This window comes from Cryptomeria japonica, unplaced genomic scaffold (genome assembly GCF_030272615.1).
Source record: "Cryptomeria japonica unplaced genomic scaffold, Sugi_1.0 HiC_scaffold_545, whole genome shotgun sequence".
Lineage (NCBI taxonomy): Eukaryota > Viridiplantae > Streptophyta > Pinopsida > Cupressales > Cupressaceae > Cryptomeria > Cryptomeria japonica.
In genome coordinates this window covers 52501-67500 of record NW_026729356.1, presented here as the reverse complement: position 1 = coordinate 67500, position 15000 = coordinate 52501, and the positions used below count along the sequence as shown (strand labels likewise).

Sequence of the window (15000 nt, the reverse complement as noted above, 5' to 3'; positions counted from 1 at the left end):
GGCGGGCTCAAGATGGCACGCGCGTTCCGTTTTTTTCACTATCTTTCAAAACGGAAATTTTAAAATCTCCTTTTTTTTTTGCCTTTTCTGGAAATTAGTGAAGGCAGCGCATCAAAGGTGCGCACCTCGCTGCCCACCTTGGTGTGCTCTGAGGTGCGCACCCGGGAGCGCTACGAAGTGTGCTCCAAGGTGCGGCGTGCACGTTGTCGGAGCCCGGTTTGCCCCGGGTGCGCACCTCGCCTGCACCTTGGCCGGGGTGGGCACCTTGGCTGGGTTTGCCCAGGGTGCGCTCCGAAGCGGGGTTACTGGAGCGCCCCCTCTTTTTTTGTCAGAGCGTTTGGTGGGGTTTCTCGCATTGGCTCTTCCCAGGCCCGGTTGTTGGGTGCGCTCCCACCCTGGCGCGCGCGAAGTTGGAAGTTGGGTTAATTGCCCGGGCGCGCACCTTCGCCAGGGTGGGCACCTTGGTGCGCACACCTTGGCTGGGCTGCGCACCAGGGCGGGCTCAAGATGGCACCAGCATTCCCTTTTTCTCACTATCTTTCAAAACGGAAATTTTAAAATCTCGTTTTTTTTTTGCCTTTTATGGAAATTAGTGAAGGCATCGCATCAAAGGTGCGCACCTCGCTGCCCACCTTGGTGTGCTCCGAGGTGCCCACCACGGTGCGCAACGCCGGTGCGAACCTGGGAGCGCCCCGATGTGTGCTCCAAGGTGCGGCGTGCACGAAGTCGGACCCCGGTTTGCCCCGGGTGCGCACCTCGCGTGCACCTTGGTGCGCACACCTTGGCTGGGTTGCGCGGCCTGGTGGGCACCATGGTGCGCACCAAGGAGCGCTCCGAAGTGTGCTCCAAGGTGCGGCGTGCACGAAGTCGGAGCCCGGTTTGCCCCGGGTACGCACCTCGCGTGCACCTTCGCCGGGGTGGGCACCTCGGCTGGGTTGCGCGCCCTGGTGCGCACCAAGGAGCGCTCCGAAGTGTGCTCCAAGGTGCGGCGTGCACGAAGTCGGAGCCCGGTTTGCCCCGGGTGCGCACCTTCGCCGCGGTGCGCACCATGGCGTGCACGAAGTCGGAGCTCGGTTTGCCCCGGGTGCGCACCTCGCGTGCACCTTCGGCGGGGTTGCGCGCCCTGGTGGGCACCATGGTGCGCACCAAGGAGCGCTCCGAAGTGTGCTCCAAGGTGCGGCGTGCACGAAGTCGGAGCCCGGTTTGCCCCGGGTGCGCACCTCGCGTGCACCTTCGGCGGGGTTGCGCGCCCTGGTGGGCACCATGGTGCGCACCAAGGAGCGCTCCGAAGTGTGCTCCAAGGTGCGGCGTGCACGAAGTCGGAGCCCGGTTTGCCCCGGGTGCGCACCTCGCGTGCACCTTCGCCGCGGTGGGCACCATGGCGTGCACGAAGTCGGAGCCCGGTTTGCCCCGGGTGCGCACCTCGCGTGCACCTTCGCCGGGGTGGGCACCTCGGCTGGGTTGCGCGCCCTGGTGCGCACCAAGGAGCGCTCCGAAGTGTGCTCCAAGGTGCGGCGTGCACGAAGTCGGAGCCCGGTTTGCCCCGGGTGCGCACCTCGCGTGCACCTTCGCCAGGGTGGGCACCTCGGTGCGCACACCTTCTCAATGTTTTCTTGCCTTTTCTGGAAATTGGTGAAGGCAGCGCATCAAAGGTGCGCACCTCGGTGTGCTCCGAGGTGCGAACCCGAGAGCGCTCCGAGGTGCCCACGAAGTCGAAAGTCGGGTTAATTGCATTGTTTTCCCCGGGTGCGCTCCGAGGTGCGCAACATCGGCGCGCACCAAGGAGGGCTCCGAAGTGTGCTCCAAGGTGCGCACGATGGCGTGCACCTCTGGTGCGCACGATTCGGAGCTCGGTTTGACCGGGGTGCGCACACCTTGGCTGGGTTGCGCACCTTTTGTGCGCTCCAAGGTGCGCACGAAGTCGGAGCTCGGTTTGCCCCGGGTGCGCACCTTCGCCAGGGTGCGCACCTTGATGCGCACGCCTTGGCTGGGCTGCGCACCTTGGTGGGCGCCATGGTGCGCACCTTTCGTGCGCTCCAAGGTGCGCACGAAGTCGGAGCTCGGTTTGCCCCGGGTGCGCACCTTGGTGGGCGCCATGGTGCACTCCGAGGTGCCCAAGATTGGTGCGCACCAAGGAGCGCTCCGAAGTGCGCTCCAAGGTGCGCGCGAAGTCGAAAGTTGGGTTAATTGTCCGGTTTGCCTCGGGTGCGCACCTTGCGTGCACCTTCGCCAGGGTGGGCGCCTTGGTGCGCACACCTTGGCTGGGCTGCGCACACCTTGGCACCCGCGTTTCCTTCATTTTAAATTTTTTTTTTTTACAATCTCTCAAGTGGGAAATTCTATAATCTCAACTTTTTTTGCCTTTTCAGGAAACTTTTGAATGGAGCGCATCATTGGTGCGCTCCGAAGTGTGCTCCAAAGCTCTCTCCAGCTGCGTGCACCTGCCCCGGCCGCGCACCCGGCCCCGCCCAGCTTCGCTCACCTGTCCCGGGCGTCTGGTGCGGAACCTTAGAGTAAGAAACATCACCGTGCACCTTGGCCAACGTGCGCGACTCGACCGAGCGCGCACTGGCCGAGGTGCACACCGATTTCACCTGGGTGCGCGCGCAGCACCTCGGGCGCACCGGGGTGCGCGCACAACGCCCGGGTTGCACCGTGGCCTGTGTGCTCGGGGTGCCTCGGGTGCGCGCTCGGTGTCGCCCCCGCGCGCGCGGTAGTGCGGGCAGCGCACCCCGGCCCGGCCCGGCCCCGACGAGAACGCAAACGGGCAAAAGGTTTATTCAAATAGCATTGCGACGCCCGGCGAAAAACTAAAAAAGGGTGCAACACCGGGACTTCCCGGGAGGTCACCCATCCCAGTACTACTCCGGCCCAAGCGCGCTTAACTGCGGAGTTCTGATGGGATCCGGTGCACTAATGCTGGTATGATCGCACCCGTTATGAGCTTGTCGCAGTGTGTACTTAGCAAACCGCGACCCACGTGCGAATCCACCCCGGCCACCCACCCCCGTCGAGGTGCACACCCTCCCTCGCGAAGTGCGCCCCGTTCGCCAAGTGTGAGCCCTGCCCGGGTGCGCGCACCTTGCTAGGGCGTCGGGTGTGCACCCGGCCCGGCCTACGTGCGTGCACCTGGAGGGGGCGTCGTGTGCGTGCAGTGTCCCGTCTGCAACGCGGTGCCCACACACCACCTCGGGCGCAACGACCTGCGCTCACATGTGGGCCGAGTGCACCTTGGTGCATGTTCGGGGCGCCTCGGGTGCACGCTCGATCTTGCCCCGGTGCACCAAGGCGCTCGGTTTGCCCCGGGTGCGCACTTGGTGCAAGGTGGGCACCCAAAATAGGGATCAAGCACCAAAACACAAGTTTCGGGATGCAAAATGGGACCCAAGGACCACAAATGCGTTCCAAGACCCATGATGGGTCCACGAGAACAAAAATGTGTTCCGAGACTTAATAAACAAATATTGGGTTTTAGGAGAAGAAACATGCTCTGATGCCCAAAACGAGAATCGACCCCGAAAAGGCCACAGGCCAAAAGTGGGATGCGAGACAAAAAAAAATGGGACCCGAGGACCAAAATTGGGTTCCCAGGTCGAAGACAGGGCAACCGGACAAGAAACGACCTCTAAGGCTCGAAATGAGTCCCGACGACTAAAACTTGACAAGAAGCACCCATCAGGCACCCAACTCGACACCCATGGGATGCCGACCCACCCGGGCTTCCACCTAGCACACCTTGGCACCCACCCACCCTCGCACCCAACCTCGCACCCAACTTAGCACCTTTGAACCCACATTGGCACTCACCCTGACCCTGGCACCTTGGAACCCACATTGGCACTCACCTTGACCCTGGCACCCACCTTTGCACTCACCTTGGGACCCACCCTGGCTCCCACCTCGGCACCCACCCAGACACCCACCTTGGTTCCTTGGCACCCACCTTGGATCCTTGGCACCCACCCCGACACCCACCTTGGCACGCAACTTGGCTACTTGCCACCCACCTTGGCTCCTTGACGCCCACCCCGACAACCACCCCGTGACCTACCCTGGCTAGGGTTGGTGCACACCCACCCTGGTGCCCACCTTGGCACCCACCCTATGACCCACCTTGGCACGCACCTTAGTACCCACCCCGTTACCCACCCTAGGACCCACCCCGTGACCCACCTTGGCCAGGGTGGGTGCACCCACCCTGGTGCCCACCTTGGCACCCACCCATCCTAGCACCCAGCCTGTGACCGGGCTTGGAACCCAACCTTGCACCCGCACCCGTCTTGGCCAGTGTGGGTGCGCACCCATCCTGGCACCCACGTTGTGACACACCCTTTAACCCACGCACCCTAGCACCCACGTTGGCACCCACCTTGGAACCCAACCTAGCAACTTGGCACCCACCCCGTGACCCACCTTGGCATCCACCATAGCAGTCGCCGACTTGGCACCCACCTCGGCACCCACCTTGACACTTGTGGACCCACCTTGCCACTCACCCTAGCATCGACCCATCCTAGCACCCACCCTGGCACCTTTGCACCCTAGCACTCACCCATCCTAGCACCTAACCTGTGACCCACCTTGACACTCACCCTCGCACCCACCTTGGAACCCAACCTAGCACCCACCCACCCTGACACCAACCCTAGCACCTACCCACCCTTGCACCCACCCTGTGACCCATCTTGGCACCCACCCATCCTACCACTCAACCTATCACCCACCTTCTCACCCACCTTGGCATCCACCTTAGCACCCACCCACACTGGCACCTTGGCACCCACCTCGGGCAAGGTGGGTGCACACCCACCCTGGCACCCAATTTAGAACCCACCGAGCATGTTACCCACCTTGGCACCCACATTGCAGCCCACCCTAGTACCCACCCTATGACCCACATTGGCATCCACACCCTAGCACCCAGGCACCTCGACACCCGCCTTGACACCCACCCTAGCACTGAACCTGTGACCCACCTTGGAACTCACCCTAGAACCCACCCACCCTGTGAACCACCTTGGCATCCACCTTAGCACCCACCCACCTTGGCACCCACTCTAGCACTCACCCATCCTAACACCCAACTTGTTACCCACCTTGGCACCCGCCCTCGCGTCCACCTTGAAACCCACCCTAGCACCCACCCACGCAGGAGCCCACCTTGGCACCCAACCTAACACCCACGCATCCTGGCACCCAACTTGTGACCCACCTTGGAACCCACCCTAGTACCCACCTTTGAACCCACTATATCACCAACCCACCTTGGCACCCACCCTATGACCCTCTTTGGAATCCACCCTAGCACGCACCCACCCTGGCACCCACCATGGAGCGCACCCTAGCACCCACCCACCTCGGCACGCACCTCAACACCCACCTTGGTGTGCGCACTGCGCCAACCTCTCAAAGACCCTATGTGGTGCGCTCCAAAGTGTACACCTTTGGTGCGCTCCAAGGTGCGCACCTTTGGTGCACACCGAGGTGCACACCAAAGTGTGCACCGAGGTGAGCACCAAAGTGCACTCCAGGGTGCACACCAAGGCGTGCACCTTTGGTGCGGTCAATGCAAACGAATTCGGAAGTTGGGGTCGATGTCCTAATCGCTGCTGCAGACTACACGTATGAGAATCGGACAAATAGCTTTATATAGGGGAGGTGTTGCGTTTGATGGGTCGACTCCCCTGGTTGTGTGCACTGCACCAACTTCAAAGACCCTGTCTTGTTTAAGAAGTCAAAAGTTGGGGTGGATGTCCTAATCATTGCTGCAGTCTACGCATGTATGAGAATCAGACAAATAGCTTATATAGGGGAGGTGTTGCATTCGGTGGGTTGACTCCCCTGGTTGTGCGCACTGCGCCAACCTCAAAGACCCCGCATAGCAGAAGAAGTCGGAAGTCGGATTTTGGTGAGCACCAAGGCGTGCACCTTTGGTGCGGTCAACGCAGACGAATTCAGAAGTTGGGGTGGATGTCCTAATCGTTGTTGCAGGCTACACATGTATGAGAATCAGACAAATAGCTTATATAGGGGAGGTGTTGGGTTTGATGGGTCAACTCCCTTGGTTGTGCGCATTACGCCAACCTCAAAGACCTTGTTTTCGTTAAGAAGTCAAAAGTTGGGGTCAATGTCCTAATGGCTCCTGCAGGCTACACATGTATGAGAATCGGACAAATAGCTTATATAGGGGAGGTGTTGGGTTTGATGGGTCGACTCCCCTGGTTGTGCGCATTACGTCAACCTCAAAGACCTTGTTTTCGTTAAGAAGTCAAAAGTTGGGGTCGATGTCCTAATTGCTCCTGTAGACTACACATGTATGAGAATCAGACAAATAGCTTATATAGGGGAGGTGTTGGGTTTGATGGGTTGACTCCCCTAGTTGTTCGCATTACACCAACCTCAAAGACCTTGTTTTCGTTTAGAAGCCGAAAGTTGGGGTCGATGTCCTAATTGCTCCTGCAGGCTACGCATGTATGAGAATCAGACAAATAGCTTATATAGGGGAGGTGTTGGGTTTGATGGGTCGACTCCCCTGGTTGTGCGCATTGCGCCAACCTCAAAGACCCTGCATTGCGGATGAAGTCGAAAGTCAGAGTTTGGTGTGCTACAAGGTGTGGTCGAAGGTGCTCACCTAGGTGTGCACCTTTGGAGCACAGGAAAAGTGCCCTCCAAAAGTGCGCACCTTTGGAGTGCACAAAAGTGCCCTCCAAAAGTGCGCACCTTTGGAGCGCAGAAAAGTGCCCTCCAAAAAGTGCCCTCCAAAAGTGCGCACCTTTGGAGCGCAGAAAAGTGCCCTCCAAAAAGTGCCCTCCAAAAGTGCGCACCTTTGGAGCGCAGAAAAGTGCCCTCCAAAAAGTGCCCTCCAAAAGTGCGCACCTTTGGAGCGCAGAAAAGTGCCCTCCAAAAAGTGCCCTCCAAAAGTGCGCACCTTTGGAGCGCAGAAAAGTGCCCTCCAAAAAGTGCCCTCCAAAAGTGCGCACCTTTGGAGCGCAGAAAAGTGCCCTCCAAAAAGTGCCCTCCAAAAGTGCGCACCTTTGGAGCGCAGAAAAGTGCCCTCCAAAAAGTGCCCTCCAAAAGTGCGCACCTTTGGAGCGCAGAAAAGTGCCCTCCAAAAAGTGCCCTCCAAAAGTGCGCACCTTTGGAGCGCAGAAAAGTGCCCTCCAAAAAGTGCCCTCCAAAAGTGCGCACCTTTGGAGCGCAGAAAAGTGCCCTCCAAAAGTGCGCACCTTTGGAGCGCACAAAAGTGCCCTCCAAAAGTGCGCACTTTTGGTGCGCACCAAGGCGCTGGTTCGGTCGTTGCAGGCGAGTTCGGAAGTTGGGGTCGATGTCCTGAGCGGAGGTGCAAACTACACAGGTGTCGGAATCGGACAAATAGCTTATATAGGGGAGGTGTATGCTTCGATGGGTCGACTCCCCAGGTTGAGCGCACCGCGCCAACCTCAAAGACCCTACGGTATGGATGAAGTCGGAAGTTGGGTCCGATGACCGATTCGATTAGTAGGTATGCTCATGAGGTCGGAATTTGGGTCCGATGACCTGCCATGTGCAGGAAGGCGAATGTTGACACTGTGCGTTGCAAGGTGCACACCAAGGCGCTGGTGCGGTCTTTTTAGTCGAGTTCGGAAGTTGGGGTCGATGTCCTGATCGGAGGTGCAAGCTACACAGGTGTGGGAATCGGACAAATAGCTTATATAGGGGAGGTGTATGCTTCGTTGGGTCGACTCCCCGGGTTGAGCGCACCGCGCCAACCTCAAAGACCCTACGGTATGGATGAAGTCGGAAGTTGGGTCCGATGACCGATTCGATATGTAGGCATACTCGCGAGGTCGGAATTTGGGTCCGATGACCTGCCACGTGCAGGAAGGCGAATGTTGGCACTGTGCGTTGCAAGGTGCGCACCAAGGCGCTGGTTCGGTCGTTGGAGGCGAGTTCGGAAGTTGGGGTCGATGTCTTGATCGGAGGTGCAAACTACACAGGTGTGGGAATCGGACAAATAGCTTATATAGGGGAGGTGTATGCTTCGTTGGGTCGACTCCCCGGGTTGAGCGCACCGCGCCAACCTCAAAGACCCTACGGTATGGATGAAGTCGGAAGTTGGGTCCGATGACCGATTCGATATGTAGGCATACTCGCGAGGTCGGAATTTGGGTCCGATGACCTGCCATGTGCAGGAAGGCGAATGTTGGGACTGTGCGTCGCAAGGTGCGCACCAAGGCGCTGGTGCCGTCGTTGCAGTCGAGTTCGGAAGTTGGGGTCGATGTCCTGGTCAGAGGTGCAAACTACACAGGTGTGGGAATCGGACAAATAGCTTATATAGGGGAGGTGTATGCTTCGATGGGTCGACTCCCTGGGTTGAGCGCACCGCGCCAACCTCAAAGACCCTACAGTATGGATGAAGTCGGAAGTTGGGTCCGATGACCGATTCGATACGTAGGCATATTGGCGAGGTCTGAATTTGTGTCCGATGACCTGCCATGCGCAGGAAGGCGGAATTTGGGTCCGATGACCGAGTTGATGGCGTGCCATGCGCAGAAAGGCGGAATTTGGGTCCGATGACCGAGTTGATGTTGATGGCCCGCCATGCACAGGAAGGCGGAATTTGGGTCCGATGACCGATTTGAAGGCGTGCCATACGCAAAAAGGCGGAGTTTGGGTCCGATGACCGAGTTGATATTGATGGCCCGCCATGCGCAGGAAGGCGGAATTTGGGTCCGATGACCTGACATACGCATGGAGTCCGACTCGGGGGCCGATGTTCGATTCGATGACTTGCATTGTGGGTAAAGTCGGAAGTTGTGGTCTTTGACCCGATTCGATGACCAGACTTCGGCTGCTTGAGAATCGGACAAATAACTTATATAGGGGAGGTAGTGTTCTCGAGCATCCTCCCCCCGTGCCCGTTTATGTCGATTGATGCTGGTGCTCGACTGGTTGGAGCGCTCGGATGCAAAAATCTTGCACCAGGATTTATCGATTGTGATGGACACGGCAAGTCTCCTGATTGCTATGCAGGAGCTCATCGTGAATCTCTATGCGGCCTTGGTATGGACTCGACCTGCGGAATGGTTCGGCAATGGTAGTCGCTCCAACACGTCCTTGCAATGGCCACAGAGGTGATTCGACTAGAGCTCCAGTCTAGCTTTTGGGTTGCTTGGCGGACTGGTATAGCCGCGATCGAGTTCCGGCCATGAACGTTTTAGATAGCTCTTGGGCTTTCTGGGACGGAAGTCGGAAGTTTGGGCTGTTGTCCGATTTGATGACCATTCTTCGGATGTGTGAGAATCGGACAAATAACTTATATAGGGGACTGTGTTGTCTCACGCAGCCCCCTCCGTGCCCCTCTATCTCGACCGATGTTGGTGCTTGAAAGGGTTGGGATCGCTCGGATTTATAAACGTGCACCACCATTTGTCGAGTGTGAGGGACGCGGCAGGTCTCCTAAATGCTATGCGGGCGCTCTCTGAGAATCTCTATCCGGCCTCGACACAGACTAGTCTTGCTGAATGGTTTGGCACTGGTAGTCGATCCAACACGTCGTTGTTGTGGCCGCCTAGGCGATTCGATTCGAGCCCCCGTCTAGCTTTTGGGTTGCTTGGCGGATTTTGCCCTATCCGCAAGTGAGCTCGGTCCCTAAACGTTCGAGAAACCCGATTGCTATGCGCCGACTCTCTTTCTTGCGAGCCTCCATCTAGCTTTTGGGTCTCTACGGAACGGAAGTCGGAATCTGGGACCGTTGTTTGATTCGACGAGGCAGACTACGGTTGTGCGAGAATCGGACAAATAACTTATATAGGGGAGGTGTTGACTGGAGCATTCTCCCCCGTGCCCCTCTAACTCGACCAATGCTGGCGCTCGAACGGTGGTAGCGCTCGGATTTTCATTGAGCGCCAGCATTGGTCGATTTAGAGGGGCATGCGAGATTCCCGAATGCTATGCGAGGGCTCTAACGGAAATGTCTATTGGTTTCGGTATGGATGCAATTGCGAGTGGTTCGGCAAAGGTAGTCGTTCCGATGCGTCCATGTCGTGGCCAAATCGATAATTCGATTTGAGCCCTCGTATAGCATTTGGGTCTCTCGATGTGATTCCGCATTCCAGTCCCTTTGGGCACTGCTTGAGCCGCATCCCAGGGGGTTCCCTTCCCAATAATCTGCCTCGCAACCCGATTGCTATGCGGTGAGGCTCCTCGGCCGCCTCGGAACTATCTGTGTATCAGACGCATCGCGGGATAAGGGGTTGGCAACGGTAGTCGCCCCAAGCGCGTCCGATGCTTGGACCATTCCGAGGCGGCCCTGAAGCCTCTTCCGTCTAGCCGTTGGGTCCTTCTCGCCGCATCCCTCGCCTCGCACCCCGATTGCTATGCGGTGAGGCTCCTCGGCCGCCTCGGAACTATCTGTGTATCGGACGCGTCGCGGGATAAGGGGTTGTCACTGGTAGTCGCCCCAAGCGCGTCCGATGCTTGGACCATTCCGAGGCGGCCCTGAAGCCTCTTCCGTCTAGCCGTTGGGTCCTTCTCGCCGCATCCCTCGCCTCGCACCCCGATTGCTATGCGGTGAGGCTCCTCGGCCGCCTCGGAACTATCTGTGTATCGGACGCGTCGCGGGATAAGGGGTTGTCATTGGTAGTCGCCCCAAGCGCGTCCGATGCTTGGACCATTCCGAGGCGGCCCTGAAGCCTCTTCCGTCTAGCCGTTGGGTCCTTCTCGCCGCATCCCTCGCCTCGCACCCCGATTGCTATGCGGTGAGGCTCCTCGGCCGCCTCGGAACTATCTGTGTATCGGACGCGTCGCGGGATAAGGGGTTGTCACTGGTAGTCGCCCCAAGCGCGTCCGATGCTTGGACCATTCCGAGGCGGCCCTGAAGCCTCTTCCGTCTAGCCGTTGGGTCCTTCTCGCCGCATCCCTCGCCTCGCACCCCGATTGCTATGCGGTGAGGCTCCTCGGCCGCCTCGGAACTATCTGTGTATCGGACGCGTCGCGGGATAAGGGGTTGTCACTGGTAGTCGCCCCAAGCGCGTTCGATGCTTGGACCATTCCGAGGCGGCCCTGAAGCCTCTTCCGTCTAGCCGTTGGGTCCTTCTCGCCGCATCCCTCGCCTCGCACCCCGATTGCTATGCGGTGAGGCTCCTCGGCCGCCTTGGAACTATCTGTGTATCGGACGCGTCGCGGGATAAGGGGTTGTCACTGGTAGTCGCCCCAAGCGCGTCCGATGCTTGGACCATTCCGAGGCGGACCCGAAGCCTCTTCCGTCTAGCCGTTGGGTCCTTCTCGCCGCATCCTTCGCCTCGCACCCCGATTGCTATGCGGTGAGGCTCCTCGGCCGCCTCGGAACTATCTGTGTATCGGACGCGTCGCGGGATAAGGGGTTGTCACTGGTAGTCGCCCCAAGCGCGTCCGATGCTTGGACCATTCCGAGGCGGACCCGAAGCCTCTTCCGTCTAGCCGTTGGGTCCTTCTCGCCGCATCCCTCGCCTCGCACCCCGATTGCTATGCGGTGAGGCTCCTCGGCCGCCTTGGAACTATCTGTGTATCGGACGCGTCGCGGGATAAGGGGTTGTCACTGGTAGTCGCCCCAAGCGCGTCCGATGCTTGGACCATTCCGAGGCGGACCCGAAGCCTCTTCCGTCTAGCCGTTGGGTCCTTCTCGCCGCATCCCTCGCCTCGCACCCCGATTGCTATGCGGTGAGGCTCCTCGGCCGCCTTGGAACTATCTGTGTATCGGACGCGTCGCGGGATAAGGGGTTGTCACTGGTAGTCGCCCCAAGCGCGTCCGATGCTTGGACCATTCCGAGGCGGACCCGAAGCCTCTTCCGTCTAGCCGTTGGGTCCTTCTCGCCGCATCCCTCGCCTCGCACCCCGATTGCTATGCGGTGAGGCTCCTCGGCCGCCTTGGAACTATCTGTGTATCGGACGCGTCGCGGGATAAGGGGTTGTCACTGGTAGTCGCCCCAAGCGCGTCCGATGCTTGGACCATTCCGAGGCGGCCCCGAAGCCTCTTCCGTGTAGCCGTTGGGTCCTTCTCGCCGCATCCCTCGCCTCGCACCCCGATTGCTATGCGGTGAGGCTCCTCGGCCGCCTTGGAACTATCTGTGTATCGGACGCGTCGCGGGATAAGGGGTTGTCACTGGTAGTCGCCCCAAGCGCGTCCGATGCTTGGACCATTCCGAGGCGGCCCCGAAGCCTCTTCCGTGTAGCCGTTGGGTCCTTCTCGCCGCATCCCTCGCCTCGCACCCCGATTGCTATGCGGTGAGGCTCCTCGGCCGCCTTGGAACTATCTGTGTATCGGACGCGTCGCGGGATAAGGGGTTGTCACTGGTAGTCGCCCCAAGCGCGTCCGATGCTTGGACCATTCCGAGGCGGACCTGAAGCCTCTTCCCTCTAGCCGTTGGGGCTTTCTCGCCGCATCCCTCGCCTCGCACCCTGATTGCTATGCTGTGAGGCTCCTCGGCCGCCTTGGAACTATCTGTGTATCGGACGCATCGCGGGATAAGGGGTTGGCAGTGGTAGTCGCCCCAAGCGCATCCGATGCTTGGACCATTCCGAGGCGGCCCTGCAGCCTCTTCCGTCTAGCCGTTGGGGCCATCTCGCCGCATCCCCCACCTCGCACCACGATTGCTATGCGGTGAGGCTCCTTGGCCGCCTCGGAACTATCTGTGTATCGGACGCATCGCGGGATAAGGGGTTGTCACTGGTAGTCGCCCCAAGCGCGTCCGATGCTTGGACTATTCCGAGGCGGCCCTGCAGCCTCTTCCGTCTAGCCGTTGGGGCCATCTCGCGGCATCCCCCACCTCCTCGGCCGCCTCGGAACTATCTGTGTATCGGACGCATCGCGGGATAAGGGGTTGGCAGTGGTAGTCGCCCCAAGCGCGTCCGATGCTTGGACTATTCCGAGGCAGCCCTGCAGCCTCTTCCGTCTAGCCTTTGGGGCCATCTCGCCGCATCCCTCGCCTCGCACCCCGATTGCTATGCGGTGAGGCTCCTCGGCCGCCTGGGAACTATCTTCGTATCGGACGCATCGCGGGATAAGGGGTTGTCACTGGTAGTCGCCCCAAGCGCGTCCGATGCTTGGACTATTCCGAGGCGGCCCTGTGGCCTCTTCCGTCTAGCCGTTGGGGCCATCTCGCCGCATCCCCCACCTCGCACCCCGATTGCTATGCGGTGAGGCTCTTCGGCCGCCTTGGAACTATCTTCGTATCGGACGCATCGCGGGATAAGGGGTTGTCACTGGTAGTGGCCCCAAGCGCGTCCGATGCTTGGACTATTCCGAGGCGGCCCTGCAGCCTCTTCCGTCTAGCCGTTGGGGCCATCTCGCCGCATCCCCCACCTCGCACCCCGATTGCTATGCGGTGAGGCTCCTCGGCCGCCTTGGAACTATCTTTGTATCGGACGCATCGCGGGATAAGGGGTTGTCACTGGTAGTCGCCCCAAGCGCGTCCGATGCTTGGACTATTCCGACGCGGCCCTGTGGCCTCTTCCGTCTAGCCGTTGGGGCCATCTCGCCGCATCCCCCACCTCGCACCCCGATTGCTATGCGGTGAGGCTCCTCGGCCGCCTTGGAACCATCTTCGTATCGGACGCATCGCGGGATAGGGGGCTGTCACTGGTAGTCGCCCCAAGCGTGTCCGATGCTTGGACCATTCCTAGGCGGCCCTGAAGCCTCTTCCGTCTAGCCGTTGGGGCCTTCCCGCCCCATCCCTCGCCTCGCACCCCCGATTGCTATGCGGTGAGGCTCCTCGGCCGCCTTGGAACCATCTGTGTATCGGACGCATCGCGGGATAAGGGGTTGGCACTGGCAGTCGCCCCAAGCGCGTCCGATGCTTGGACCATTCCGAGGTGGCCCTGAAGCCTCTTCCGTCTAGCCGTTGGGGCCTTCCCGCCCCATCCCTCGCCTCGCACCCCGATTGATATGCGGTGAGGCTCCTCGGCCGCCTTGGAACTATCTGTGTATCGGACGCATCGCGGGATAAGGGGTTGGCACTGGTAGTCGTCCCAATCGCATCCGATGCTTGGACCATTCCGAGGCGGCCCTGCAGCCTCTTCCGTTTAGCCGTCGGGGCCTTCCCGCCGCATCCCTCGCCTCGCATCCCGATTCCTATGCGGTGAGTCTTCTCGGCCGCCGCGGAACTATACCTGTTATTGCTACTGCATCCTTCGGCTGGTAACCTCCTCTGTCGCCTTGGAACGTTCTCTTTGTCGGACGCGTCGCGGGATAAGGGGTTGGCACTGGTAGTCGCCCCAAGCGCGCCCGATGCATAGACCGCTCCGAGTCGACCTTGCTTTCAGCCTCTCACATGCATAGACCTCTCTGAGTCGACCCTGCAGCCTCTCACGTTTAGCCTTTGGAATCTCGCCTCACAACATGATTGCTATCCTTGATGCATCCCTTGCCTCGAGCCCTGATTGCTTTCTTGGCTGCATCCCTCCTCTCCTCACAGCCCGGTTGTCATCACTGCTTCATCCGTCGCTTCATGCATTCTGGCTGCTGGGCCCTTCCCACCGCACACCTCGATTGCTATCTCTTCTGCATCACACACCCCGATTGCTATCTCTGCTACATCCCTCGGCTCTCACTTCTGCATCCTTCGCCTCACACCTCGATTGCTATCAATGCTGCATCCGTAACCTCACACCCCGATTGCTATGCGGGGAGGCTCCTTGGCCGCCTTGGAAATTTCTGTGTGTCGGACGCACCGCGGGATAAGGGGTTGGCACTGGTAGTCGCCCCAAGTGCGCCCGATTCTTAGACCGCTTCGAGGTGACCTCGTAGCCTCTTTCGTCCAGGCTTCCTGCCTTCAACGCCCTTTTTACACCTCGATTGCTATGCGCGGGCTCGTTGGCGTCTATCACCTCTCTGCGAAGAGTGGCACGATGATTGTTGGGGTAAATCGTAGCAGTCCGATCTCTGGCCTTGGGCCATTGTGAGGGCTGATCGATTTCCTGTGCGCATCTCGTGTTCGCCCAGTAACAGACTCGACGACTTGTAATCGGTCTTGTTCCCGATTG

The 15000-nt window shown here is 59.6% G+C and overlaps 1 non-coding gene across 1 annotated transcript; it reads right to left on the bottom strand.

The window, feature by feature from the left end:
* Positions 1 to 2817: 2817 nt before the first annotated feature.
* LOC131872267 (5S ribosomal RNA) lies at positions 2818 to 2936 on the bottom strand. The gene has a single exon (XR_009370440.1). It is a non-coding gene; the product is annotated as a 5S ribosomal RNA (ribosomal RNA).
* Positions 2937 to 15000: the final 12064 nt, after the last annotated feature.